A 15,139-nucleotide genomic window follows, 5' to 3' on the forward strand; every position below is an offset into this window, starting at 1 on the left:
ACATATGTGTCCAAAAAAATCATCTTGTACACAAGCCAGAAACTTGTTGTCTATGGTATTGTTACTGCTTTGATTTGCCCAAACTAAATGCAAGTTAATGTTGCCCGTAATTACAGTTGTGACATTATTGCTTGAAACTCATATTTTCTTGTTTAATGTTTTCTCAAACATTACCACTACGGTTGGCAGGGTGTCTACATACAACCCCCACTATCACTTTCTGCCCTTTGGTGATTTTAATTTCAACCTATACAGATTCCACTTCACCAGAGGTGACATCCTTCCACACTATTGTATTAATTTCCTCTTTAGCCATCAATGCTGGAATACATCCTTTTCTTTTTTTGCCTATCCTTCCTAAAAACCAGATGCCCCTGGATATTCAGTTCCCATTCCCGGTCACTCTACAGCTATGTTTCCATAATCCCAACTATATCAAATCTGTTCATATCTATTTGTACAATTAATTTATTCCCTTTATTGCAAATTCTCCACACATTCAGATACAGGGCCTTAATACTGTCTTCTTAACATTTTAGTCCTGTTCACATTATTTCACACTACAGTTTGAATTCTCCGCATATCACTTTTCCTTTTTCTCAGGCTGTCTTTTGTTTCTGCCCTTATTCCCTTCTCCTTTCTATCCCTGCATAGTTTCCCATCATCTGCACCCTCCAACCACACTCGCAAATAATCCCCAGAAGATATCAGTTCTGGTCCTGCACAAGTACAACCCATCCAGCTTGTACTGGTCTCACATCCCCTAGAACCATCCCAAGAAATCTGAACCACACAACCCCCACCCCCACAACCACTAGCCCCCCATCCCCGCCCTTTGCATCCTCTGTCCAGCCACATTTTCAATTGTTATATTCTGTTATTCCTATTCTGATTTGCACATGGCACTGGTAGCAATCCTGAGATCTCTACCCTTGAGGTCCTACATTTTAACTTGCTTCCTAACTTCCTGTATTCTACTTTCAGGATCTCATCCCTTTTCTTACCTATGTTGTTGCTAACAATATTTACCGTGATGGTTGACCAAGCACCCTCCCACTCCAGCATGTCCTGTAGCCATTCCAAGACATCTTTGACCCGAGCAACCTGGTAGCAACATACCCTGGAGTCGCATTTGAAACCATAGAAGCACCTACCTGCTCCCCTTACATTTGAATTCCCTTTACCTTAGCCTTCCCACACTTATTCCTCTCCCATGTGGCAGAGCCAACCATGGTGCAACTAATTTGACTGTTGTTTCATTCATCTAAGAGGCCATTCTCCTCAATGGTATCCAAAATAGCATATCTGTTTTGCAGGCGTTGGCCATAGGGCAATGCTACAATCCCAGCCTCTTTCACTGCCTGGGGTGATCACCCATTCTCTTCTTGCCTCTGAAGTCTTAGCCTGGACAAAGTGACCACCTCTTATTCATCCTCTCCACAATGCTCTCAGTCTTGTGATGCTTCATGGTGTCACCTGCCACCGTTCTTGGTCTGAAACTTGAGCTTTCAGGAGCTTCAGCCACAGATACTTCCTGTATATTTTATAGGCCGGGGCTCTGGAATTGTGACTAACTTCCCACATTGAGCAAGAGGAGCACACCATAGCCTTGAGCTCTTCTTCTATGACTTACCCCATTTAAGTTAAACACATAAATTTCCCTGAATATCAAATAAAATTAAATGCGCTAGGGCTCTTCTTTTTTGAACCTCGGCATTATTATCCTTTCAATCTATAAACCTAGAATAAAGATCATACAAACTATAAAGTATAAATGCTCACACTGCAATCAGCCGCAACCTCTTACCATACTTCACATATTTGAATCATGATATCCCCTTAAGAGCTTGGCCTGTGGATTTAGTGAAGGATCTGTTCCTTATGAGATACACTCTCTCTGTGGCCTCCAGTGCTCTGTACCTCAGACCCTGTGTTGATTGTATTTAAGTGTTCCTTCTACTCAGTTGCTGCCCACCAGGTGCACTTTCTCACCAATCCACCATGGTCACAATAACTTAATTATAAAACTTTCTCAAGAGTTTCCTGAAAATACAAATACACAACAACTACTGGTTCTCCCTTATCTCTGGTACTAGCTACAACTTCAAAAGACTGCAGTAAATTTGCCAAGTATGATTTCCTTTACATAAATTCAAGTTGCCTCTATATAATCCTGTTGGTATTTTCAAGGTGTTCTATGATTGCATTTTATCTACTAAACTGTAGAATTTTCCTTCTTACTGATGATGTTAGGGTAACCAATGTATAGTTCCCATTTTATTACCCTGCCTCTGTTTTTAACACGAGCATTACATTTGCCATCTTCCAATTGGCTGGGACTGGCCCAGAATCTGCAGTGTCCTGGAAAATGACAACCAAATCAACCATATCCATTATATCTATGACCATATCCTTCAGTACCCTGGCATGTAAATTAAGAGATCCTAGAGATTTATCTACTCTCAGCCCATTAATTTCTCCAACACTTTTCTTACTAGTATGAATATCCTTTAATTCTTCCTTTCCAATAGATCCTTGCTTCCCTAGCATTTCAATCAAGTTATTTGTGTCATTTTCTGTGAACACAGAATTTCAGCTGTTTAGTTGCTCCAATATTTAAATGTTCTTCACTATCAATTCAAGCGTAAAGTTGCTTCTGAGAAACAAATAAGATAGCAAGATGTAATAACACTAGATTGCATTTGAATTAGGAGTTAGTGATAGTCCCAGACCAGATAGTCCCTTCCAATATTCTCCATTATATTTGTACCAATGTTGATGCAGTTTAATCCAAGTAAGTGCAAATGGTTGCAGGCACAAGCATTCCAATAATGTCAAAATATGGACAACATTTGATGGACAAATCTGAATCTGTAAAGTATTATGCTGACAACCAAATTAAAGCTGTCAGTAAGTCTTAAAGTGTAGCATATCTGTGTGTACTGAAGCTATGTATACAAATATGCAGGGTATTGTTCTTTGCAGACTGTAAGAACAAGTACACACACTACATCTGTTTCAACCTAATAAAAGAGCTGAGACCCATTTGCACCCTCATTACTCAAGGCAATGCCCTGACTGATTCCATTATTTTTCCTGGACTAGCTGCAATCAGCTGAACACATGATGGTCCCAGCTTTATACTACCCTACAATCTACATCCAGTGTTCATATCTGAGATGGTATCTGAAAGTATCAGATCCATTGATGGGGCACGCTGTAGGCACATTCTGATCTTGACTTACTTCTTGCTTGGGTTGTATGCCTGGAAAATCATCACACCTCAAGTGTTAGAAAGCAGAAAATCAGAATCGAGCTACTATGAGAGGAAAAGGATTAGGATCAAAATCAGGAGGTACATTTTCAGCAGGTTACACATTCAAACTCCAGCTGAAGCCAGCCTTTGGTTATGTGGAAAACCTTCATATTTTTGTGTGCAAAACATGGCACTCAAACCCCCGATATATTCCTCCATAATGAAAAGCTATGGTTAAAAATGTAGGAATTGATTATTTGTTTGGATCTTTTTATCCATACATGGTTTCTCACTTTAAGTTTTTTGTAATCTTCACCTTGTTCTGAAATCAACACTGTCCCAATCTAGATGGGCTAGTGGTAATGTCACTTGACTATTAATCTCAGAGACCTAGGTAATGCTCTTGGGACCTGGGTTCAAATCCTGCCATGGCAGATAGTGGAATTTGAATTTAACTTTTTAAAAAATTGGTACTGAAGAATATAATTGTCAGGAAAACCCCATCTGTTTCACTAATGTGCCTTTTAAGGGAGGAAACTTCCATCCTTACCTGGCCTGGCCTACATGTGATTCCAGACCCACAGCAAAGTGGTTGACTCTTTGGTGTCCTCTGTACAATTAGGGATGGGCAGTAAATGCTGGCCTATAACATCTCTGTGTTTAAAGGATAGCCTTGACTAATAATAATTAGCTAGGTGCGCTATGTCTCTTTTCTGTTCTGACAAACCATCCTCACTGCACTCTCTAGTGTCTTGAATCCCAAGTGTGGAGATTAATCTGTGTAAGAGAAAATCTGTTCACAGTCCCACTCTTTTGGATGGCCAAGGCATCCCTTTGGAGAAGTAAACTACCCCTGTGGACATGGTCACAGGATAATTTGAGTGTACATTCAGGGAATCTTTGGAGTCGGAGTCCAGATATACTTCAGAGATAGAGGTTTGGGGGAATGGTGTTCAGACGTCATTTGGGACTAGTAACTGTGGAAAGGATTGTGCATATATGGTACATAAAACCCCTGGAACTGTGCAACTTGTCAAGACTGGTTAACAAGTGTCAGCCTATTAATCGGTGTCTAGAAGTAACAAAGTGTATACAATGTTTTATGAATGAAGTGACTTTCTCAGTTGCATGTACAGAAGTTCAGTAATAGAACTATATTGTTTTCTCGCTTGTAAAAATATGCTTGTTTTTTTTAGGCAGACGCAGAATGTTTGTGTCACAGGTCAAGCCAGTATTTATTGCTTGTCCCTAACTTCCCTTGAGAGGCTGGTGTTGAGCTGACTCTTGAATTGCTGCAATCCTTGATGTATAGGGAAACCAGCAATACTGTTAGGGACTTCTACGTGGTTGAAGTTGCAAGCTTGGAAGGTGATGTTACAGAAGCCTGGGTGAATTTCTGCAGTACATCTTGTAGGTGGTGCTGCCACTGTGAGTCGTTGATGGAAGGACAGAATATTGCAGATTGTCTTTGGGGTTTCAATTAAGCGGGCATACCCACATACCCACAACCAATAAAACTAACGCAATATACGAAATACCATGCAAGGACTGTGAGAAACATTACTTAGGTCAAACTGGGAGAAAGCTTACAATAAAGATATCTGAACACCAACTAACCACCAAGAGACACGACGAATTCTCACTGGCCCCAATACACAGGGACAAAGAAGGACATGAATTCAACTGGGACAACACATCCATAATAGCACAAACCAAACAGAGGCATGCCAGGGCATTCCTGGAGGCATGGTATTCCAACCAGAACTCCATTAACAAACACATTGAACTGGACCCACATACAAGCCACTGAAAAATAGAATCGGAAGTGATGCCAACCAACCCGGCAAACTGAGACATATAACTAACAAGCGGGACAGAACACCAATGCTTTACTGGAGGCGCACTGATGATGTTAATTAGCAGGGTGACGAATCATTTTCAACCAAACTCACTGGCTCAGTGAGAAAGTCTACAACCTCACATGCTGATTAATAGGTGATCCAGCATGGAGAAGGAAGCTGAGTGGGAGATCAATTGATTGTTACATGTATTGAAGTACAGTGAAAAGCTTTGTCTGTGAGCAGTAAGGCAGATCATAGTAAGCAAAGATGTATAGATCAAAAAAACTTAGAGGCTTACAGGTTACATTGCACAGGCATCTGCTAGGTGAGATCAATGTTAGCGAGATCAGCATTATTTGAAGTTAGAGAGTCATTCATTAGTCTAATAACAGCAGGGACAAATCTGCTCCAGAACCTGCTCATGCATGTGTTCAAGTTTCTATATCTTTTGCCTGACAGAAGAGGTTGTAGGAGATCATTGATAAGAGATAATGGGAACTGCAGATGCTGGAGATTCCAAGATAATAAAATGTGAGGCTGGATGAACACAGCAGGCCAAGCAGCATCTCAGGAGCACAAAAGCTGACGTTTCGGGCCTGGACCCTTCATCAGAGAGGGGGATGTCCAAGTTCTTTAAGGAACTTGTAACTGATGTCCATTTCAAGCCCACCGACTCCCACAGCTACCTAGAATACACCTCCTCCCACCCACCCTCCTGCAAAAATTCCATCCCCTATTCCCAATTCCTCCGCCTCCGCCGCATCTGCTCCCACGATAAGACATTCCACTCCCGCACATCCCAGATGTCCAAGTTCTTTAAGGACCGCAACTTCCCCCCCACGGTGATTGAGAACGCCCTTGACCGCGTCTCCCGCATTTCCCGCGACACATCCCTCACACCCCGCCCCCGCCACAACCGCCCCAAGAGGATCCCCCTCGTTCTCACACACCACCCTACCAACCTCCGGATACAACGCATTATCCTCCGACACTTCCGCCACTTACAATCCGACCCCACCACCCAAGACATTTTTCCATCCCCACCCCTGTCTGCTTTCCGGAGAGACCACTCTCTCCGTGACTCCCTTGTTCGCTCCACACTGCCCTCCAACCCCACCACACCCGGCACCTTCCCCTGCAACCGCAGGAAATGCTACACTTGTCCCCACACCTCCTCCCTCACCCCCATCCCAGGCCCCAAGATGACATTCCACATTAAGCAGAGGTTCACCTGCACATCTGCCAATGTGATATACTGCATCCACTGTACCCGGTGCGGCTTTCTCTACATTGGGGAAACCAAGCGGAGGCTTGGGGACCGCTTTGCAGAACACCTCCGCTCAGTTCGCAACAAACAACTGCACCTCCCAGTCGCAAACCATTTCCACTCCCCCTCCCATTCTCTTGATGACATGTCCATCATGGGCCTCCTGCACTGCCACAATGATGCCACCCGAAGGTTGCAGGAACAGCAACTCATATTCCGCCTGGGAACCCTGCAGCCATATGGTATCAATGTGGACTTCACCAGTTTCAAAATCTCCCCTTCCCCCACTGCATCCCTAAACCAGCCCAGTTCATCCCCTCCCCCCACTGCACCACACAACCAGCCCAGCCCTTCCCCCCCACCCACTGCATCCCAAAACCAGTCCAACCTGTCTCTGCCTCCCTAACCGGTTCTTCCTCTCACCCATCCCTTCCTCCCACCCCAAGCCGCACCCCCAGCTACCTACTAACCTCATCCCACCTCCTTGACCTGTCCGTCTTCCCTGGACTGACCTATCCCCTCCCTACCTCCCCACCTACACCCTCTCCACCTATCTTCTTTACTCTCCATCTTCGGTCCGCCTCCCCCTCTCTCCCTATTTATTCCAGTTCCCTCCCCCCATCCCCCTCTCTGATGAAGGGTCCAGGCCCGAAACGTCAGCTTTTGTGCTCCTGAGATGCTGCTTGGCCTGCTGTGTTCATCCAGCCTCACATTTTATTATGTAGGAGATCATTAGTGGGATGCGATGGGTCTTTGATGATGTTGGCAGTCTTTCTGTGGCAGTGAGCCATGTAAATGGAATTCATGGATGGAAAGATGGCAACTGTGACCGTCTCGGCTGCGCATACTACCTCCTGTAGTTTCTTACGGTCCTGGGCAGATCATTTGCCATACCAGGCATTATGCACCCAGACAGTAAGCTTTCAATGGTGCATCTGTAGAAGTTGGTGAGGAACCTTATGAACATGCCAAATTTCCTGGTCTGCCTGAGATATGAGTTGACATATGCTGTAAAGGATTTTGGGAGATATTCTTGATTTGGTTTGATTTATTGTCGCCATAGGTACCTACGTATAGTGAAAACGCTTTGTTTTGTAAGCTGAGCTGGCAGATCATAGCAAACAAGGACATATGGGTCATAGATTGTTTAGACAGAGCAAAGCATACGAGTTTACGGCTGCACGGGAGGCACACAAAAGCAAGGTCAATGTTAAATTTGAAATGAGAGAATTCCATTCAGCAATTTAATAACAGCAGAGATTAAGCTGTTCCTGAACCGCACGTTCGGGGGATGGGTGTGCAGGGTGCGTGCGTTCAAGCTTCTGCCGAACAGAAGAGAGTTTTACCCGGATGAGATGGGCCTTTGATGATGTTGGCAGTCTTTCTGTTATGCAAATCTGTTATGCACCCAGATAGAATGTTTTCTATGGCATATTTGTAAAAGTTAGTGAGGGTCCTTATCGACATAGTATCAAAGATAGTGGGAACTGCAGATGCTGGAGAATCCAAGATAATAAAATGTGAGGCTGGATGAACACAGCAGGCCAAGCAGCATCTCAGGAGCACAAAAGCTAACGTTTCGGGCCTAGACCCTTCATCAGAGAGGGGGATGGGGTGAGGGTTCTGGAATAAATAGGGAGAGAGGGGGAGGCGGACCAAAGATGGAGAGAAAAGAAGATAGGTGGAGAGGGTATAGGTGGGGAGGTAGGGAGGGGATAGGTCAGTCCAGGGAAGACGGACAGGTCAAGGAGGTGGGATGAGGTTAGTAGGTAGATGGGGGTGCGGCTTGGGGTGGGAGGAAGGGATGGGTCAGAGGAAGAACAGGTTAGGGAGGCAGAGACAGGTTGGACTGGTTTTGGGATGCAGTGCAAAGAGCTGGGCTGGTTGTGTGGTGCAGTGGGGGGAGGGGACGAACTGGGCTGGTTTAGGGATGCAGTGGGGGAAGGGGAGATTTTGAAACTGGTGAAGTCCACATTGATACCATTAGGCTGCAGGGTTCCCAGGCGGAATATGAGTTGCTGTTCCTGCAACCTTCGGGTGGCATCATTGTGGCACTGCAGGAGGCTGATGATGGACGTGTCATCTAAAGAATGGGAAGGGGAGTGGAAATGGTTTGCGACTGGGAGGTGCAGTTGTTTGTTGCGAGGTGTTCTGCAAAGCAGTCCCCAAGCCTCCGCTTGGTTTCCCCAATGTAGAGGAAGCCACACCAGGTACAGTGGATGCAGTATACCACATTGGCAGATGTGCAGGTGAACCTCTGCTTAATGTGGAAAGTCATCTTGGGGCCTGGGATAGGGGTGAGGGAGGAGGTGTGGGGGCAAGTGTAGCATTTCTTGCGGTTGCAGGGGAAGGTGCCGGGTGTGGTGGGGTTGGAGGGCAGTGTGGAGCGAACAAGGGAGTCGTGGAGAGAGTGGTCTCTCCGGAAAGCAGACAGGGGTGGGTATGGAAAAATGTCTTGGGTGGTGGGGTCGGATTGTAGATGGCGGAAGTGTCAGAGGATGATGCGTTGTATCCGGAGGTTGGTGGGGTGGTGTGTGAGAACGAGGGGGATCCTCTTTGGGCGGTTGTGGCGGGGGCGGAGTGTGAGGGATGTGTTGCGGGAAATGCGGGAGACGCGGTCAAGGGCGTTCTCGATCACTGTGGGGGGAAAGTTGCGGTCCTTGAAGTACTTGGACATCTGGGATGTGCGCGAGTGGAATGTCTTATCGTGGGAGCAGATGCGGCGGAGGCGGAGGAATTGGGAATAGGGGATGGAATTTTTGCAGGAGGGTGGGTGGGAGGAGGTGTATTCTAGGTAGCTGTGGGAGTCGGTGGGCTTGAAATGGACATCAGTTACAAGCTGGTTGCCTGAGATGGAGACCGAGAGGTCCAGGAAGGTGAGGGATGTGCTGGAGATGGCCCTGGTGAACTGAAGATTGGGGTGGAAGGTGTTGGTGAAGTGGATGAACTGTTCAAGCTCCTCTGGGGAGCAAGAGGCGGCGCCAATACAGTCATCAATGTACCGGAGGAAGAGGTGGGGTTTGGGGCCTGTGTGGGTGCGGAAGAGGGACTGTTCCACGTAACCTACAAAGAGGCAGGCATAGCTGGGGCCCATGCGGGTGCCCATGGCCACCCCCTTAGTCTGTAGGAAGTGGGAGGAGTCAAAAGAGAAGTTGTTGAGGGTGAGGACAAGTTCGGCTAGGCGGATGAGGGTGTCGGTGGAGGGGGACTGTTCGGGCCTGCGGGACAGGAAGAAGCAGAGGGCCTTGAGGCCATCTGCATGCGGAATGCAGGTGTATAGGGACTGGACGTTCATGGTGAAGATGAGGTGTTGGGGGCCAGGGAATTGGAAGTCCTGGAGGAGGTGGAGGGCGTGGGTGGTGTCACGGACGTAGGTAGGGAGTTCCTGGACCAAAGGGGAGGAAATGGAGTCCAGATAGGTGGAGATGAGTTCGGTGGGGCAGGAGCAGGCTGAGACGATGGGTCGACCAGGGCAGGCAGCTTTGTGGATTTTGGGAAGGAGATAGAAACGGGCCGTGCGGGGTTGGGGAACAATGAGGTTGGAGGCTGTGGGTGGGAGGTCCCCTGAGGTGATGAGGTCATGAATGGTGTTGGAGATGATGGTTTGGTGCTCGGGTGTGGTGTCATGATCGAGGGGGCGGTAGGAGGTGGTGTCGGCGAGTTGGCCAACTCTCCGACACCACCTCCTACCACCCCCTCGATCATGACACCACACCCGAGCACCAAACCATCATCTCCAACACCATTCATGACCTCATCACCTCAGGGGACCTCCCACCCACAGCCTCCAACCTCATTGTTCCCCAACCCCGCACGGCCCGTTTCTATCTCCTTCCCAAAATCCACAAAGCTGCCTGCCCTGGTCGACCCATCGTCTCAGCCTGCTCCTGCCCCACCGAACTCATCTCCACCTATCTGGACTCCATTTCCTCCCCTTTGGTCCAGGAACTCCCTACCTATGTCCGTGACACCACCCACGCCCTCCACCTCCTCCAGGACTTCCAATTCCCTGGCCCCCAACACCTCATCTTCACCATGGACGTCCAGTCCCTATACACCTGCATTCCGCATGCAGATGGCCTCAAGGCCCTCTGCTTCTTCCTGTCCCGCAGGCCCGAACAGTCCCCCTCCACCGACACCCTCATCCGCCTAGCCGAACTCGTCCTCACCCTCAACAACTTCTCTTTTGACTCCTCCCACTTCCTACAGACTAAGGGGGTGGCCATGGGCACCCGCATGGGCCCCAGCTATGCCTGCCTCTTTGTAGGTTACGTGGAACAGTCCCTCTTCCGCACCCACACAGGCCCCAAACCCCACCTCTTCCTCCGGTACATTGATGACTGTATTGGCGCCGCCTCTTGCTCCCCAGAGGAGCTTGAACAGTTCATCCACTTCACCAACACCTTCCACCCCAATCTTCAGTTCACCAGGGCCATCTCCAGCACATCCCTCACCTTCCTGGACCTCTCGGTCTCCATCTCAGGCAACCAGCTTGTAACTGATGTCCATTTCAAGCCCACCGACTCCCACAGCTACCTAGAATACACCTCCTCCCACCCACCCTCCTGCAAAAATTCCATCCCCTATTCCCAATTCCTCCGCCTCCGCCGCATCTGCTCCCACGATAAGACATTCCACTCGCGCACATCCCAGATGTCCAAGTACTTCAAGGACCGCAACTTTCCCCCCACAGTGATCGAGAACGCCCTTGACCGCGTCTCCCGCATTTCCCGCAACACATCCCTCACACTCCGCCCCCGCCACAACCGCCCAAAGAGGATCCCCCTCGTTCTCACACACCACCCCACCAACCTCCGGATACAACGCATCATCCTCCGACACTTCCGCCATCTACAATCCGACCCCACCACCCAAGACATTTTTCCATCCCCACCCCTGTCTGCTTTCCGGAGAGACCACTCTCTCCGCGACTCCCTTGTTCGCTCCACACTGCCCTCCAACCCCACCACACCCGGCACCTTCCCCTGCAACCGCAGGAAATGCTACACTTGCCCCCACACCTCCTCCCTCACCCCTATCCCAGGCCCCAAGATGACTTTCCACATTAAGCAGAGGTTCACCTGCACATCTGCCAATGTGGTATACTGCATCCACTGTACCCGGTGTGGCTTCCTCTACATTGGGGAAACCAAGCGGAGGCTTGGGGACTGCTTTGCAGAACACCTCCGCTCAGTTCGCAACAAACAACTGCACCTCCCAGTCGCAAACCATTTCCACTCCCCCTCCCATTCTTTCGATGACATGTCCATCATGGGCCTCCTGCAGTGCCACAATGATGCCACCCGAAGGTTGCAGGAACAGCAACTCATATTCCGCCTGGGAACCCTGCAGCCTAATGGTATCAATGTGGACTTCACCAGTTTCAAAATCTCCCCTTCCCCCAACGCATCCCTAAACCAGCCCAGTTCGTCCCCTCCCCCCACTGCACCACACAACCAGCCCAGCTCTTTGCACTGCATCCCAAAACCAGTCCAACCTGTCTCTGCCTCCCTAACCTGTTCTTCCTCTGACCCATCCCTTCCTCCCACCCCAAGCCGCACCCCCATCTACCTACTAACCTCATCCCACCTCCTTGACCTGTCCGTCTTCCCTGGACTGACCTATCCCCTCCCTACCTCCCCACCTATACCCTCTCCACCTATCTTCTTTTCTCTCCATCTTTGGTCCGCCTCCCCCTCTCTCCCTATTTATTCCAGAACCCTCACCCCATCCCCCTCTCTGATGAAGGGTCTAGGCCCGAAACGTCAGCTTTTGTGCTCCTGAGATGCTGCTTGGCCTGCTGTGTTCATCCAGCCTCACATTTTATTATCCTTATCGACATGCTGAATTTCCTAAGCCCCAAATGAAGAAGGGGAATTGTGTCTTCTAGAATGATGCACCTGCATAGTAGGTCCAGGACAGAATCTTGATTATTTTCACTGCTAGGAACATGATACTTTTGACCCTCTCCACTTTAGCTCCATTGATGTAAATAGGGGCATGTTCTCCTCCTTTGTTCCTGAAGTCAATGATCAATCCTTTTGTTTTGCTAATGTTAAGAGATAGATTGTTATTTTTGCACTATGGCACCAAGCACTCTATCTCCTTCCTGTATTCTGACTCAACATTGTTTGATATCTGGCCTACAACGGTGGTATCATCAGCAAACTGGTGGATGGCATTCATACAGAATTGAGGTACACAGCTGTGGGTGTACAGGGAGTACAATAGTGGGCTGAGAACACATCCTTGCAGGGCACCAGTGTTGAGAATTATCGCTGAGAAGTTGCTAATGTCTATCTTCACTGATTGCAATCTGTGGGTCAGGAGGCTGAGGATCTAGCTGTAGAGGGTAGAGCTGAGACATAGGTTTCAGAGTTTTGAGATTAGTCTGGTAGGGAATATGGCATCGAAGGCAGAGCTGTAGTTGTTGAGTAGGAGTCTGACATAGGTGTCCTTGTTGGCCAGATGTTCTAGAATGAGTGCAGGGCTAGGGAAATGTCATCTGCTGTGGAACTGCTACATTGTTAGACGAATTGCAGGGGGTCAAGACAGGCTGGGGAGGCTCAAATTGATGAGGACCATGACTAGCTTTTCTAAGTACTTCATGGTTATTGAGGTCAGGGCCACTGGGTGGCAGTGAGGCATACTGCATGTGTTTTCTTTGGTTCGGGAATGATAGTGGTCTTCTGGAAGCAAGTAGAAGCTTCAGATTGTAGCAGAGAGAGGCTAAATCAGTCAGTGAATAATCCCGGCGGCCAGTCTGCACATGATCTGAGTGAGCAGCTGGGGAGTCAGTCTGGGCCAGTCGCTTTCCTTGGGTTTACTCTCAGGAAGACCAATCTGACATCTGCAGCAGTGACGGTGGGAACAGGTGTGTCCAGGGCTCTCAGGGCAGATGAGACTGCACCGCTGGCATTCTGCTTGAACCAAGCATAAAAAGCATTGAGGGCATCAGGAAGGGATGTATTTTAGTCCACTGTTTTATTCTGCTTCATTTTGTAACTCATTATGTTGTGTAGGTCTTGCCACAGGCGATGGGTTTCTATACAGTTAGTTGGGCCTCTAATGGTCCAGTTCTGCCTCTTGGCATTTCTAATGGCTTTGAGGTGGCCATATAGTGGATGAGGTGATAAGGGAAATGAATAGTTTAGCATTGATGGTGTGAGGGTCGCAGAGGATGTAGATGATTTTTTAAAAACAAATTTAAAATTTTGTTTAAAGATGCAGAATGAGCTGCCAATGAGAATGGTGGAACCAGAACCAGTAGTGATGACCAGAAATTCGATGGGCACTTAAAGGTAATAAACCTGCAGGGCTATAGAGACCCAGTAGAACATTTGTGGAGCATTTAGAGTGCCTGTACCTCTGAATCAAGAGACACAGGTTTAATTCTCATCTGCTCCAGAAGTGTGTAATAACATGTCTGAACAGGTTGATTAGAAATTATGGAGACGCAGCAGAGATCAGGGACTGATGAGGCCACTCTGCATAAAGCTAGCATGGACCTAATGAACCAAACAGCCTCCATCTGTAACATTAGTGATTACCTTTTTTGCCACTCACATGCTGGTAACTCTGGATGTACATGCCAGTGCCCCTTAGCAATCTCCAACATGTAGCATCTGAAAAGGCAATGTCATATTGCTAATGATATCCAACACCATCTCTTTTGAAGTGAGCACTGCCTCTGTTTTGACATCCAGTTTGAATGAGCAAAAGCTTTCCTCCAATTCTGGCTGAAACTATTGTCGCCAACACCCAGCACAAGCTATTTCTTCACCTCCCATTCCATGCCATCTCTCTGAAACTGAACCAGACTGCTTGTGAACCTCAGCAAACTACTTGACCCTAGGACAGTTTCCGGCTCAATCATCACAAGCTCCTTCTTAACATCCCAAATCCTCATTCCTTCCCAGCTCAGCACCTTCATTGAAATCTTCATCTATATTTGTATTAGCTCCAGATTTGACCATTCTACTAATCTCCTGGCCAGTCTCCATCTTGCTCCTGTTTTGGCCTTAAGCTCACCTAAAACATTGTCACCCAAATTTGAATTTATTACCCATTGTTCACCCATTGTCCCTGTGTTGACTGAACTACATTTGGTTCAAACATGGACAAAAGAGATGAACTCAAGAGGTGAGTTGAGACATCAAGAAAACATTTGACACATATAGCATTAAGGAATGCTAACAAAACTAGAGTCAGTAAGAATCAGTAGGAAATCTCTCTGCAATGTATTCTCAGCCAAAGAAAGATGGTCATGGTTGCTGGAGGTCAGCCATCCAGTTCCAGGACATCTCTGCAGGAGTTCCTCAGGGCAGTGTCCTTGGCCCAAACATCTTTAGCTACTTCATCAATGGCCTTCCCTCTGTCATAAAGTCAGAAGTGGGGGTGTTTGCTGATGATTGCACAATTTTCAACATCATTTGCAACTCCTGAGATACTGAAGCAGTCTGTGACAAATTGCAGCAAGATCCAGATATTCAGGCTCGGACTGATGAGTAGCATGTAACATTTGCACCACACACCATTTGTGCCAGGCAATGACCATTTCCAAGAGACAATCTAACTAGGGCCCCTTGACATTCAATCAAATTACTATCACTGAATCCCTATCAACATATTGGGGATTGCTCTAAATCAAACTGCTTTTGATTAGCCAGACCAGGTCAGAGGAAAGGAATACTGAAATGAGCAACTAACCTCCTGACTCTGCAGAGCCTGTACACCATCAACAAAGCTTAAGTCAGGAATGTCAGGCAATACACC

Source organism: Stegostoma tigrinum, chromosome 12 (genome assembly GCF_030684315.1).
Source record: "Stegostoma tigrinum isolate sSteTig4 chromosome 12, sSteTig4.hap1, whole genome shotgun sequence".
NCBI lineage: Eukaryota > Metazoa > Chordata > Chondrichthyes > Orectolobiformes > Stegostomatidae > Stegostoma > Stegostoma tigrinum.